This window comes from Salmo salar, chromosome 03, assembly GCF_965601325.2.
Source record: "Salmo salar chromosome 03, fSalSal1, whole genome shotgun sequence".
Taxonomy (NCBI): Eukaryota; Metazoa; Chordata; class Actinopteri; order Salmoniformes; family Salmonidae; genus Salmo; species Salmo salar.
Genome location: NC_138293.1, coordinates 27,696,186 through 27,710,951, shown reverse-complemented (window position 1 = coordinate 27,710,951; position 14,766 = coordinate 27,696,186).

The window sequence follows — 14,766 nt, the reverse complement described above, 5'->3', positions numbered from 1 at the left end:
TGGGAGTGATCCCAGCCCCTCGCAAATGCCGTGCTAGAGTGGGCATCCAGCCTGGTAGGAGGATGCCTGCGCAGCGCATCTGGCCACCGGTGCGCCTCCTAGGTCCAGGCTACCCTATGCCCGCTCTACGCACGGCAACCATCAGGTCCCTGCACAGCCCAGTTCGCCCTGTACCAGCACTCCGCTTGTACAGGGCTACTAGTTCCATCCAGCCAGGACGGGTTGTGCAGGAGGTGCGATCGAGACCGCCAGTGCTTCTCCACAGCCCGGTATATCCAGTACCGGCACCACGCACCAGGCCTCCAGTACGTCAGCCCAGTCCTATTCAGCCTGTTCCCGCTCCTCGCACTAACCTTAAAGCGCGTGTCTCCAGTCTGGTAGCTCCACTACCAGCCCCACGCATTAGGCTTCCTGTGCATCAGCTCAGTCTCGAGCTTCCGGCAACAGTGTCCAGTCCAGAGTGTCCGGCAACAGTGTCCAGTCCAGAGTGAGTATTCTGTAGGGGTGGACAGGTTGGGTCGGGGTAGTAGACCGGAACCTGAGCCACCTCCAGTATAGGTGGGTTGGGAGGGGGGGTGTTGCATGAGTGCCGTCGGTGACGGCAGCCTCCCTCCCTTTAGTTTAGGGGGATTTTTTTTGGGGGGGGGGGGGGTGTATTTGTTTATTTGTGAGGTGCATCCGGGGTCTGCACCTTTTGGGGGGGGTACTGTCACGTCCTGACCAGGAATAGGGGTTATTTGTATTGTAGTTTGGTCAGGACGTGGCAGGGGGTATTTGTTTTATGTGGTTCGGGGTGGTTGGTTGTTTAGAAGGGTGTTTGATTTATTTCCGGGTTTTGGGCTATGTTATATGTTTTGTATTTCTAAGTTCATTCTAGTATTAGTATTTCTTTGTTTAGGTCATTGGGGTGTTGGCCTCTCAATTGGAGGCAGGTGTTTCCTAGTTGCCTCTGATTGAGAGTCCTATATATAGGTATGTGTTTGTGTTGGTAGTTTGTGGGAGATTGTGCTAGGTATAGCCTTAATGCCTTACCGGCCTGTTATTCATCATTGTGTTTTGTGTACGTGTTTATTTTTGTTTTTCCTTCTTTGCCAATTCAATAAAAGAAGATGAGTGCACATAACCCTGCTGCGTTTTGGTCCGACAATGATTTTTCTTCTTCATCTGACGAAGAATGTGACAAAAACCATCCCATCATTGGAGGATTATGTCTGCCCTGCCTGTCAGGACTAGGTTAGGCTTGAGTTCCAGGCGACAGTATCACCTGGAAAACTTTCCATAAAAAGTGGACTAAATGTTCAGTCGAGCTGCTTTCCAATATTTGTTTATGTATTTATTGTCTTTTTATACTTGATTTATTGTCATTTTATATCTTATGCAAAGATCGAAATTTGTATTTCTTATTTAATGTTTGTTAACAAACTTAACTTTCTGTGATGTTTTTGTGTTATTGTGTGATAATATTTGTGTATTATCATTTTCTTAAACATTACAAAATGTTTCTAAAATAAATGCTTCTTTATACTCTAATTTTGCTTGCTGTGGCACCCTAATGGTCAACAGTAGTGAGCTACCTATTTTCCTTTGGGGTTTGTGGGTAGTTGGTTTCCGTTTAGTCTTGTGTACCTGACGGGACTGTTATCCGTCGTTTGTTGTTTTTTGTTGAGGTATATTCATTAAAGAAAAAGAATGAGCACTTTACACGCTGCGTCTTGGTCTCCATTTTACGACCATTGTGACACATACACCTAAGTACTTCTCTGCAGCTGCCACCACAACATCTATTTTCTGTAATGTACATTCCGTTTCTGCAGTATGGTCGATAACCATGGCAATGAATGCTAAGAAGCCAACCTTACTGATGCACAAATTCGTATCACTCTCTCTTCGGCATATGGTACCTTCTGTTCTACTCTGGCAACCTAAGCCTGTCTCTCTCGCACCGGGCACTTCTGATCCCCAGCAACATGGCCATCCCCACAATTGACACACACCGTTTTTTCCACCGATACTACACCTTCCTTTGACCCATTCCCAGTGGTGGAAAAACTTGAGTAAAAGTTAAAATATCTTAATAGAAAATGACTCCACTAAAAGTGAAAGTGACCCAGTAAAATACTGCTTGAGTAAAAGTTTAACGTATTTGGTTTTAAATATACTTAAGCATCAAAAGTAAAATAATAAATAATTTTAAATTGCTTATATTAAGCAAACCAAATGGCACAATTGTCTAGTTTTAAAAATTTCATTTACGGATAGCCAGGGGCACAGTCCACACTCAGTCATCACTTAAAAACAAAGCATGTGTGTTTAGTGAGGCTGCCCGATCAGAGGCAGTAGGGATGTTCTCTTTATAAGCGCATGCATTTGACAATTTTCCTATCCTGCTAAGCATTCAAAATGTAACGAGTAGTTTTGGGTGTCAGGGAAAATGTATGGAGTAAAAAGTACATTATTTTCAATAGGAATGTGGTGAAGTAAATGTAAAAGTTGTAAAAAATATGAATAGTAAAGTACAAATAGCCCAAAAAACTACTTAAGTAATATTTTTACTTAAGTACCTTACACCACAGCCAATGCCCTCCTGCACACTTCTCACATCTCGGAATCTCCCTCTTACACACTGCTGCAAGCCCTGAAACACCTTAGTGTGTTTGGAACAAAAGCTCTCACAGGATAACTGACATATCCTAAATGACTTTATCAGGTAAAGACTCAAAACTCAAAAGGACAAACACTGTCTTTTCAGTTTCACCACGCTCGCCACCGGGTCTGCGTTGCATCAAACGGCGGGCGTCACAGAAATAGGGAATCTTCAATTTCAGTTGCTCCACCTCAACACTACCGCCACCCCAGTAATCACTCCTTTAAAAGGTGCCCTGCTCCGGAGAGCGAAGCAAGTCACAGGTCTTGTCCCTGGGTACGTGACGTGAAGCGCCCGCTCACTCTGGACGGAAGAAACACAGAAAATCATCACAAGTCCACTTCGAGCTACCTCTACCGATTTTCAACCCAACCAGAGACTTCATATGTGTCAGCCAAAAGGCAGCGATCCACTTTCGCCAAAAATATCACTCCCGATGGTCATCCTTTGCATGACTATCGAGGCGAGGCTCAGACTGAGGTCTTCATCACATCTGCCACCACAGGTAATTCATCCTCACTCTCGTCAGGTAACATTTCTGAGCCATCAGAAACAGGAGAATGCGGTTTGTACTTGGCGCCATTCTTCCTCAACACATCTTCCTACTGCACTCGGTACTTCTCCTTCCTTGCTGTCCATAACCACGGCTATTCGTTCACCATGCTCATACCGTGCCTTCATCCGCTGTACTGCTTGCCTTTCTCCAATACCCACCTTCTGTTCCTTAGCCCAATTTACTAGTCTGGCTATCTCTTGCCAGACTCCCAAAACGTGCCACAGTCGTCAGCCAGGTCTCCTCCGTCTTCTGTCGCACTACCGTGCTAGGCCCATCCCAAAAATGTAATTGCTGCCCATTACTGGAGAAATTTCCAATTTGTAAAAAGCAAAAAAAATAAAATCTTAATGAATTCACAATTCACTCTGAGCCCTACACAGGTCCTTGGACTCACTAGCACTTTATTTTACTTTATATGCTGCCTTGACATATGAGACACTCTGAACAGCTCTTATTTGATCAAAATTCTTTGCAGTTGGGACACTAAATTACCCTTGGGATAAATTCCCTCAAAGGGTACCTCATAGAGTGGCGATTTTAGCATGTGAATCTTGGTGGGGTAAACTCCCCAAAAATTGTTTAGATGCATGCCAGCAAAGCCACTACACAACACTAAACAATACATTAATTGCCCTATAACGGTGAGGAACGGTGCCCATAAACTGTTAGGGCCTACATAAAGCTGTTCCAACAGCAGAGCTTTCTTTTCGGCACCATGGAGTGAATCCTTACCACTGCTACAGCTGGCTATCAGCGGAGCCTTGTCTGGCAGCGAATCAGTTCATTCAGCCTCATTATTTTATTTTTAAAGTCTTTTCTCCCCAATTTCTCCCCAATTGGTAGTAGTTATACACTTTTTTGCACTATTGGTTAGAGCCTGTAAGTAAGCATCTCACTGTACGGTCTACACCTGTTGTATTTGGCGCACGTGACAAATAGATTTTGATTTGATTATAGTCTTGTCCCATCGCTGCAACTCCCGTACAGACTCGGGAGAGGCGAAGGTCGAGAGCCATGCGTCCTCCGAAACACGACTGCCAAGCCACACTGATTCTTGACGCACTGCTCGCTTAACCCGGAAGCCAGCCGCACCAATGTGTTGGAGGAAACACACAACCAGCGAAGTCACCGTGCATGCGCCCGGCCTGTCACAAGGAGACGCTAGAGCACGATGGGACAAGGACATCCCGGCCGGCCAAACCCTCCCCTAACCCGGACTACACTTGGCCAATTGTGCACCGCCTCATGGGTCTCCCGGTGGCATCCACCTGCAACACAGCCTGGGATAAAACCCGGGTACGTAGTGACGCCTCAAGCACTGCGATGCAGTGCCTTAGACCACTGCACCACTCGGGAGGCCCTCATTCAGCCTCATTTACTTCCTTTAAAAAAGACAGCTGATATGACTGATTTGCTTAAACAAATGTGGTTTCTACTGACAATTGAGATGTACAAACTATGGCATAAGGGGACGACGAGCGGATAAGAGGCAATACATAATTTGGATTAAGACAATGAGTGAGCTAGGACGGACATAGTCAATATAACTATTTGTTCAGCACTTTTGAAATGTACAGCGACTGAATACAGAACATAGGCCGTTCTTATAGTATTCTCCCTTTACACCAAGTTAGAACAGTAGGATTAATAAAGGGGCAGACAATGAAAGCTCTTACAATATTCAATTATTATATTTCTCTAAAACAGGCTATAGGATGCACCACTAAGTCAGAACAGTAGGCTAAATTATGAGGGAGAAAGGGAACAAATATTAGGGTGAGGCACATGGGCTACTAACAGCTTACTACACAAAATACAGTTAGTATTACTTTCTTAGCTACAGTGTACATATCTCCCTGGCATATTACATCATTTATGCAGCAGCAAACAATACATTTTTGGACTCACCTTGTTATGCTGCGCTCACTTGAACAGGAGGTTGGCACGGCGGTCCTTCTTATGGGCTTTACAAAGTGGCCCGAAATCCAGCCCTGGACCCCGAGTTGGATGAGCTAATTTTAGTCGAGTTCCCAGTTGAACTCACTAAAGTCTGAGATTTCCCAGTTCCGAGTTTCCAGTTGTTTGTGGCAGAAGTCATGCTGGATTGACAGCATGGCCAATGTATTCAAACTTTTCTGGCCCATGCTGTTACCCTCTTTTTCGTGATATCCAACTGGTTGTTACGATTTTGTCTTATCGCTGCAACTCCCCTACGGATTTGGCAAAGGTTGAGAGCCAAGCTGCACTACTTCTTGACACACTGCTCGCTTAACCCGGAAGCTATTAAGACTATCCTACCAACAGGACATTAAAAACTGTAATATCTTATGTTTCACCGAATCGTGGCTGAACGACGACACGGATACAGTTGGTTTATTTAGTAAATACTTTCTTAACTCTATTTCTTGAACTGCATTGTTGGTTAAGCCTTTCACGGTAAGGTCTACACCTGTTGTATTTGGTGCATGTGACAAATACAATTTGATTTGAAGCCAGCCGCACCAATGTGTCGGAGGAAACACTGTCGACCGGAAGTCAGCTTGCAGTTGCCCGGCCCGCCACAAGGAGTCACTAGAGCACGATGAGACAAGGACATCCTGGCCGGCCAAACCCTCCCCTAACCTGGACGATTGGGCCAATTGTGCGCCGCCTCTTGCGTCTTCTGGTCACTGCCGGCTGTGACGCAGCCTGGGAACGAACCCGGGGCTGCAGTGGTGTGTTGAATTTTCGATTTCAAACTTGTTGAGTAATGTTTATGTCCCATGGCCGATGACCACTGTTACGTTTTATCTATAATTTCTCTTCATATGACAAGGATTGAAAAGGATTTGCCAGTAGATTGCATGATGATGACGCCTTGTCTAATCTGCTAGCTAAGATTTCAAAAGTATTATGTTGACATGATCAGTCCAATCAAAGCTACGGTAGATGTAACGTAATTTGAAGTCATTTTATCTTTGGCCATTGACCTTGAGCCTTCTTGGATGGGCACTTCTAATGTAAGTCTATGGGAGAACGCAAAGGGCTTGAATATTCGAGCTCTACCTGTAGATTTTGCAGTGACATAGTGTCCCCATGAGTGACAGAACACTGAGCCAATCACAGCGCAACTAGAGAACAATACCAACCCCTACAGAAAGCACTGAGCTAGGCTGAAACACCTGAATTGTTTAATTTTTAATTTATTTAACCTTTATTTAACTAGGCAAGTCAGTTAAGAACAAATTTCTATTTACAATGACAGCCTAGGAACAGTGGATTAACTGCCTTGTTCAGGGGCAGAACAACACATTTTTACCTTGTCAACTCTGGGATTTGATCTAGCAACCTTTCGGTTACTGGCCCAACACTCTAATCACTAGGCTACCTGCCTTACCCAGAGACAATATTTGTTCACAATGATTATATATATTGTTTTACATTGTTTGCAAACTGATGTGTGACACATATTAATGCAAAAATAACACACAAAACTGGCAAAAAAACATTTTTTTTTTTGCTTAAACAGGTGGGGCTCAAAACAGAATGACATGTCGCCACTGACCTCATATATACCACATTGCTTAATTAACATGCTTAGGAAGCGACTCCTCTTCAAAAACAACAGCATGGACATACTCTGTCTCTTCTCAACATTGAACATTCATGTTGATCTTTGAACCCCAACCACTCTAGCAGTTTCCATCTTAATCTTCTCAGCTTCAACTTCAACAGTGACCCCAGATATAGTGCCCTACTCCGAAAGTCTAAGCAAGTCCCCTCTTTTTCCTTGATACGAATCAGGTTCAATGCTCGCTGCTTTTTATTTTCCAATACACAACAGATCAACACAATTCCACCTCTGGTCACCCTCACAGACTACACAGCACCCAATTCACTCTTCACCAGAAACATCGTACATCTTCTTATCCCTAAACCGCACTCCCACTACAAACTGAGAAGTTGGAGCATGAGCCATCTGCTTACTAAACTGCATTTTAACTGACTTCTTCTTACTCCGACCTTTAGCGACAGTTGTCCATCCAGATTTCTCGTCCACTTCACTCTCACTCGCCAAACTGGTAGCTGCATCAGACTCAATCTCGACATGTGCCATTTGACATGCGTTCCCTGTCTCTGGGAAAAGAGGTAAAAGGAATCCCCCAGAACTGAACGCATTGATAATCACCCCAATTTACATGTCAATAATAATATTTAGCCTACCACATAATCAATTATGTGTCATTTATTTGATTTTTTCTCTTGTTTTGAATAACTGTTAGGGTCAGAATAAAACCTTTACAAAATAAAACCATCATGACCTTTGTTTTAGAATAAGATTCCAGTTCAGTACCACAGATCTGTGTGCAACATTCAATGGAAATTGTACTGTACTGAACGACCAGTTGAAAAACATTGTGAATATGGTGGCCCAGAGGGCAGTTATGATGTGCTGCAAACGTTTTGCAATGTAGAACAAACATGCCTCTCCAACATGTAGAATAAGGAATCATGTCAGCTCTATTCATGGAATTTCTATCTGCAACATTCAAGAATGTTTTGTAACTGAATGTGGCCCAGGGTCACACCCATATTGATCAGGCCTCACCCCGCCACACCCACCAAAAGGCAGAAAACATACCAGGGATGTATGCATTACGTCTTGCAACAGAAACCGTTTACCGTTTAAGAACCAAACGTAAGCAAACAAAGCAAACAGATCAAAACGAGGCGGGACCTACCTACATTTGTCCAATAGAAAATATTGTTTTCGTTGGAAAAACATTTTCCCTTTGGTGTAAACGGTTTCTGTTGCAAAATGTTTTGCAACAGAACCGGTGTAATGAACATACCCCTGTTGAAGAACGGCACAGACCGATTTGAGGAAACATGTTGTTTGGTTCAAAGTGTCATGCAACGTAGCAAACGTTGACGCAGACTGAACGCACCCCAGCTTTCATTATAGCCTATTAAACAAATACTGGAACAGTACTTAGCCTATATATTTGGGCAAAAGACCTTCTAACACATAATGAAACATGCATATTATTGTTAGTTTCCTGCTTTATGTTATTGAAAGTGCATTTCCGATGCTCCACATCTCATAGGTCTAAGTTTGAATGTTCGCTGAGTAATGGAGGATATATAGATTATTAATGGGCCACAGAACTGTTGCTTTTGGACAGTTTGAAATAAAAAAGAAAACTCAGGAATTCCACTCCCATTTCCACAAGAGCTCCCAATGCACCCCTCAGACAAGAGCTCCCAATGCACCCCTCAGACAAGAGCTCCCAATGCACCCCTCAGACAAGAGCTCCCAATGCACCCCTCAGACAAGAGCTCCCAATGCACCCCTCAGACAAGAGCTCCCAATGCACCCCTCAGACAAGAGCTCCCAATGCACCCCTCAGACAAGAGCTCCCAATGCACCCCTCAGACAAGAGCTCCCAATGCACCCCTCAGACAAGAGCTCCCAATGCACCCCTCAGACAATGACAGCACTGTCCAGCATGGCATAAAAAGGGCTTCAGGCAGTGCTTTGTGCACTCTATGATCCCGAAAGTAAAACATGTTTGTTTTAATTGGAAAGGATGTAAAAGATGCCTAATGTGTATTTCTTTCAGGAAATATTTTATGTTCTAAAAATGAGGAACATGGTTAACTTGTCAGGGAAAATGTATGGAGTAAAAAGTACAATATTTTCTTCAGGAATGTAGCGAAGTAAAAGTAAAAGTTTTCAAAAATATAAATAGTAAAGTACAGATCCCCCCCCCACAAAAAATACTTAAGCAGTATTTTAAAGTATTTTTACTTAAGTACTTTACACCACTGATAATGATTACAAAAAGCTTAGTCCAAACATGTAAGTCAAATTAAGAGCAACTCTCTCTACCTCTTTCTATCTTTCCCCATCTCTCGCTCTCTGATTTCAAGTGTCTCTCTTATTTATCCACTTCATTACTTGTACTTCTCAACCTTGAACATTTTGTGCACTTCGCTGCTTGAGGGGAGTTGTTGAAAGAAACTTACGTCAGCAGAATGGGCTGATCTCTTGTCTCATCTCTTCCTCACCCAGTCCTAGTAGGTTTGTTTGTTTTTTTCCCCCTCTCATCTATCCGCTTCCTCCCCATTAGTTCTCTGGTCCCCAGGCCTGCCACCAACTGCTGGAGAAAGGCATCCTGGCAATGTGGGATGCTGCCATGAAGAGGTGCAATGGCATCTCCGCTAAAACATTAAATATTCAAGTCATTCAGGAAATGCTGAATTATAGTAATTCAGATTGAAATAACAGCAGACATTTTAACTCTGTAGAACCCCCAGAATGTAGCTGTTTACATTGAGCTGTTTTTTTTGCTCTTTTTAATTACCAATCAACATTATATATTGTGGGAAATTTTATCAAACCGAGACAATATTTGGGTTATTCCATAGAGACCTTTCTCTGTGCCCTGTATGTGCCCCTAATGGTAGCATACTCTGTTCGTTGCTTGGATTGAACTTTTATACTGCAGAGGGCAGCATTGTTATTGTTAGTTTGCACATCCTCTCTAGACCCCTCTCAAACACTCTCTACTACTACTGCGTGTAGCAAAACAATAAAGTGAGCCTCTTATGATAAAATTATTTAAATCATAAATTCAACTTCAATATATGAATTGAAAATTAAATTTGTTGTTTGGTTAAGTCCATGCAGATGTGCCTATTTGGAGAAAATATGTATGTGCTGTGACAGTCAGAATTTTATTGTAGCCTTTTGATTCAGTATGAATCAGTGGCGGTTGGTGCCGTTTAAGATGAGGGAGGATTACTATTTTGTTATGAGTATGGCCTTATTTCTATTTAAGCAAGGGGGTGGGGTACTGCATATGGCCAATATACCACGGCTCAGGGCTGTTCTTACGCACGGCACAATGCAGAGTGCTAGGACACAGCTCTTACCCGTGGTATATTGGCCATATATCACAAACCTCTGAGGTGACTTATCGCTATTATAAACTGGTTACCAACATGATTAGAGCAGTAAAAAGAATAAATGTTTTGTCATACCCATGGTATACGGTCTGATATACCACGGCTTTCAGCCAATCAGCATTCAGAGCTCGAACCACCCAGTTTATAATACAGCATATTGGATGACTGTCATTAATATTCCGCTCACCCAGTTCAATTTAACATCGATAGGTTTAAGCTATTACATGATACTAGTTTTCCCTATACCCATCATGAGGTTGCTACAACCTCGGCTATGAATGAAAGTTTACTACGTAGGTGCACACAGGTCGAGAGAAAGATTTGAGGTGACAGACAGTAACACATTCAATATCGCCTTGCACACTCTTGCCTGCATCTAACTGATCTAAAGTGTAATGTAATCATTAGTCCAACAGTTTTAAACGAGAGTTTCTATTGGACAAATTCAGGTATTTTTATCCTCGTTTCGTTCCGTTTGCTTCCGTTGTCCACACTTTGATTGGGTGGACAACATGTCAGTTCATACTGTAAGAGCTCCATTAGTTTGGAGGATGTCCTCTGGAAGTTGTCATAATTACTGTGTAAGTCTATGGATGGGGTGAGAACCATGAGCCTCCTAGGTTTTGCATTAAAGTCAATGTACCCAGAGGAGGACAGAAGCTAGCTGTCCTTCGGCTACACCATGGTGCTACCCTAGAGAGTGCTGTTGAGGATACTGTAGACCTTCATTGGAAAACAGCATGTTTTAATAAATTATTTGGTGACGTGATTATATTTAGTATAGTTTATCTAAAAATTATTACTTTTTACATATTTTATTTTTTAAATGAAATTAATTGAGGAGCATGGTCCTCCTCTTCCTCCTCTGAGGAACCTCCAATGGTATGAATACAAAAATATTAAATCACACTTTCCACAAGGGACTGGATTCAACTTAACATTTGATAAAACTTGTTCATCTGAACAGAGGTAACAGTTTGTATGCACCCATCCAGATAGACCTTACAGTGGTTCTAAATAAAGGAACTCAAGTTGTGAAATAAAAGTACATAAACTCAGGTCTGTTTGCTAGCTGGGGTCCATATGTAGGCTGACAATCGTAATAAAAAACAGGTGAGGGCTGGAGCTGGTGATTGGTGCTGGATGTTAGCTGTTCTTTTATGGCTTGGCAGCTGCATGTTGGTCCTGCACCCCCATTTCATCAAGACAAAAATCTACTATTTTATACTCCAAGATGCTACAGTGGTTTAAGTGTGAAAAAAGAGGTGAAATCAAATCCCTTCTGCAAACAGAAAAAGGTCAGAGATGACGTAGGGAGTGAGGGAGTGACTATATTCTTAAGTGGGTAAATTCTATTTGTAGCTTTTCTTGTTGTTTACATTCTACACTCCAAACCCAAGAAACTAAATAAATATGGAGGCTTGGACAACCTCTTATGTCACTACAGTGGTATTTTTGTGTCTCTACTGTGCACTGAAAAAGCAAGTGGGTGATATATTGTGTATTTTATTTAACATTTTTTATATCTGCGTAGTGCACAGCATCTACAGTAACTTTCAACTGCATGCACACATTCACAATGCAGGTCTCCAATCGGGATGCATGTTGCGCGTGCCAAAAGAAGTAACCCGTAAACCAGTAAAGACACAGAGGGGCTAACTGATGCAGTTCTGCATGTTTGTAGACATGTACTGTATACAGTACACAAGTGGCCAATTAATGACTACTACTGTAGTAACACTTATCCTGCAGTGTTTTTGTTCCAATATCATATGCTGCATTAGAGGTAATTACAGATGTTAAACACAGGACATACATTCAGTACAGTAAAAAAAAACGGATTTAATGAGATTCATAAATATATATATTTTTAAAGAGTCTCATCATTTATTTGTACTCTGCTCCAGTCAGTGACAGGAGGGCACCAATAAAGTGTGCCAAGACATCAGACAACTATTTTGAGAGTTGCAGAACATTTTTATAGGGTTCTTTAGGGACAAACAGTAGGAGCATGAAAAGACTCCATAAAGAGTTGACTGGTTTACTATTGGAGTGTGAGGTTGTGGGGAAATACAGTTGCCACACTGGCAGTGGAAGTCTCTGTGTGGGATATCAACAAATAGGGCAAGTAAGAGAGAGGCTTGCCAAAATCACAACTGGGTGGGTGTGTGTGGATGGAAAGTGATGAGGTTAGAGCAGAATGTTTGATCCACTGTGTAGAGCTGCATGAGAAACAGATTTGACTGTTATATTATCATGTTGTAAATAAAAATGTGTGTTTTAAATGGACATTGAGAATGGTTTGTTGCATTTCCTACTTCAGAATATGTACCCTATGGGTTGTAAATTATATGCGCCATGTTCTGAAGTGCAGGATTAGGGCCACTTCTGATTTGAGTTGCGAATTGCTCTTTAGTTCCAATAAAACATTTGAATTTGAATTGAACCCTCTCTGCAGGAAGCAGAATTGGAAATGATTTACTGTAATCGTTAAAAACTCATGTTAAGGGAATGCCGTGAGATGTTTCCTATCTATTGCATGTGAAAGTGAAATGAAATTGCCACTGTTATAAATACCGCATTATCATTATAAAGCCAGCAATGCAGAGATGATTATGCTCCTCAAACTAAACACAGCTGGAAACTACAGTTATGTTAACAAAGTAATGATTAACTCTCAGGGAGTAAAGGCAGGAGGCACTAACTGACACTACGATTCTATATCTGGAGTTACTGATTGTTGGCCCATAAACAGTACATCATATATGTCCACCCAGAAGTCAACCTCAGGAACAAGTTATAAAGCATGAGAATGATTGTACAAGTTATATTTAGAAACCACTCACCTCTATACACCGGCTAATGTTTCTCTAGCGGTGAGCTGCCTTGAGATGTCCAACATACTTCAAAAACCTTATAATTACTGACTATATTTTACATAGCTGTACTGTACAATAAACCAACATCGAGTTCTCTGACTATAACTAGTAACTTAAATTATGTCATTAGAGGCTCAGGAGTTACAAAAATAAATGTTGTATTTATTAATTTCCTGTGAACAGCGTCCAGCATGGATCAATGGGAATTATTCTATAAAGATTACACAGATCACCATTCACTGAAGGCAGATTAGTCATACTGTACTGCACTACAGTGTGTCAAATTTAAGAGGGTTATACTATAACAGCATTCATCTGGTGGAACTGATTTCTACACATTTTTACTCATTATTTTATTCAGTAGCAGGTATAATATTAGCTGTAGCTACAAATCTCATTTCACAAAACAGCACCTCTGAGATGACAATGTATCGATTCTTGTGTGGGTCTGTGACAGTGAGGTCTTTTCATGTTGTGTAACACTCTTGTAGAAGTGAACAGTTGGCGTCTTTGCCAGTAGACTCCTCTGCAACACTGCCCTGTGAATTTTGACAGCGTTCTGATGCATGCCTCTCCTCTCTGGAGAGCAGTACAGAACTCAACGAGGCCATCAGCAGCTAGTTCTATATCAGCCCTGGTCCTCTTCCTGGAAATTTCCTTTCAGTCCAGCCCTACTGGTCACTCAGCAGAATATTATTATTTTTTTTAACCTTTATTTAACTAGGCAAGTCAGTTAAGAACAAATTCTTATTTACACAGAATGGTGGTGGTAGTGGGGGTTGTGTGTTATAATGGGTCACCACGACAGTACAGTGTATACAGTATACAGTTTATTAACCATGGTTTCGCACTAGCAAAGGAGGCTAGCGTGAACTGTATATTTCAAAATAAATAATTTTATGGATAAAGGTCAATCTGTCTGTCATGTTAGATTCCCCTGTTTCTGTTCCATATTGAAGTTTGTCTGTACCACTTAGAGCTATAATATTCAACTCTCTTTGTATGTTGACTGACCATAGGTTAGTCAGCAACATTAGTTGACCAGCATTAGTTAAAATGCGTTATCCGAAGCAAACTCCTTTCAGACTAAACTATTGAGGAAAATATACTGAATTTTAACTTGTTTCTAAATCTCAACCACTTACATAAAGCATCCCACAGAGGGTATGTTTACATTAGGGTAAGTAAGGGTGACTGACAGAGACCTTTCAGCTGGGATTGACCACATCTGTGGCAGGCATGGGGGAATTGCATCCCGGGAAGTGAGATTGAGATCAACACAGACAAAGTCACTCTTTGTCTGCTCTACCTAGCACACAGCCAGTGGGCCAAAGTAGTTTAACATAAGGGCTTGCTCAGCTTTCATTCTTTACTGCTCCTGCCTGGAAAAGATTTCTGCAAATATTGTTTTTGAAATATTGAATATGAGTGCCTGAATTCTGTGGATAGATGAACATGTGTAGGGTTGCAAAATTCCAGGAACTTTCAATAAATTTCCTGGTTTGAGGATTCTGTATTTCTTGCTTATTCCGGGAATCCTCCAACCCGGATTTATGGAAAACCTGGGAATTTCACATTTTGCAACCTTAAACATGTGCAACAGTTGTATAATGTATATACTTATACCATGGTATTGTTGAATACTCCTTTCTGATTGTCTTGAAGGGCATTCTAGAGCATAGAAATATGAAGAGCTTTACTACTGAATACCCTGAAGATTAGTAATGCCTTACAAA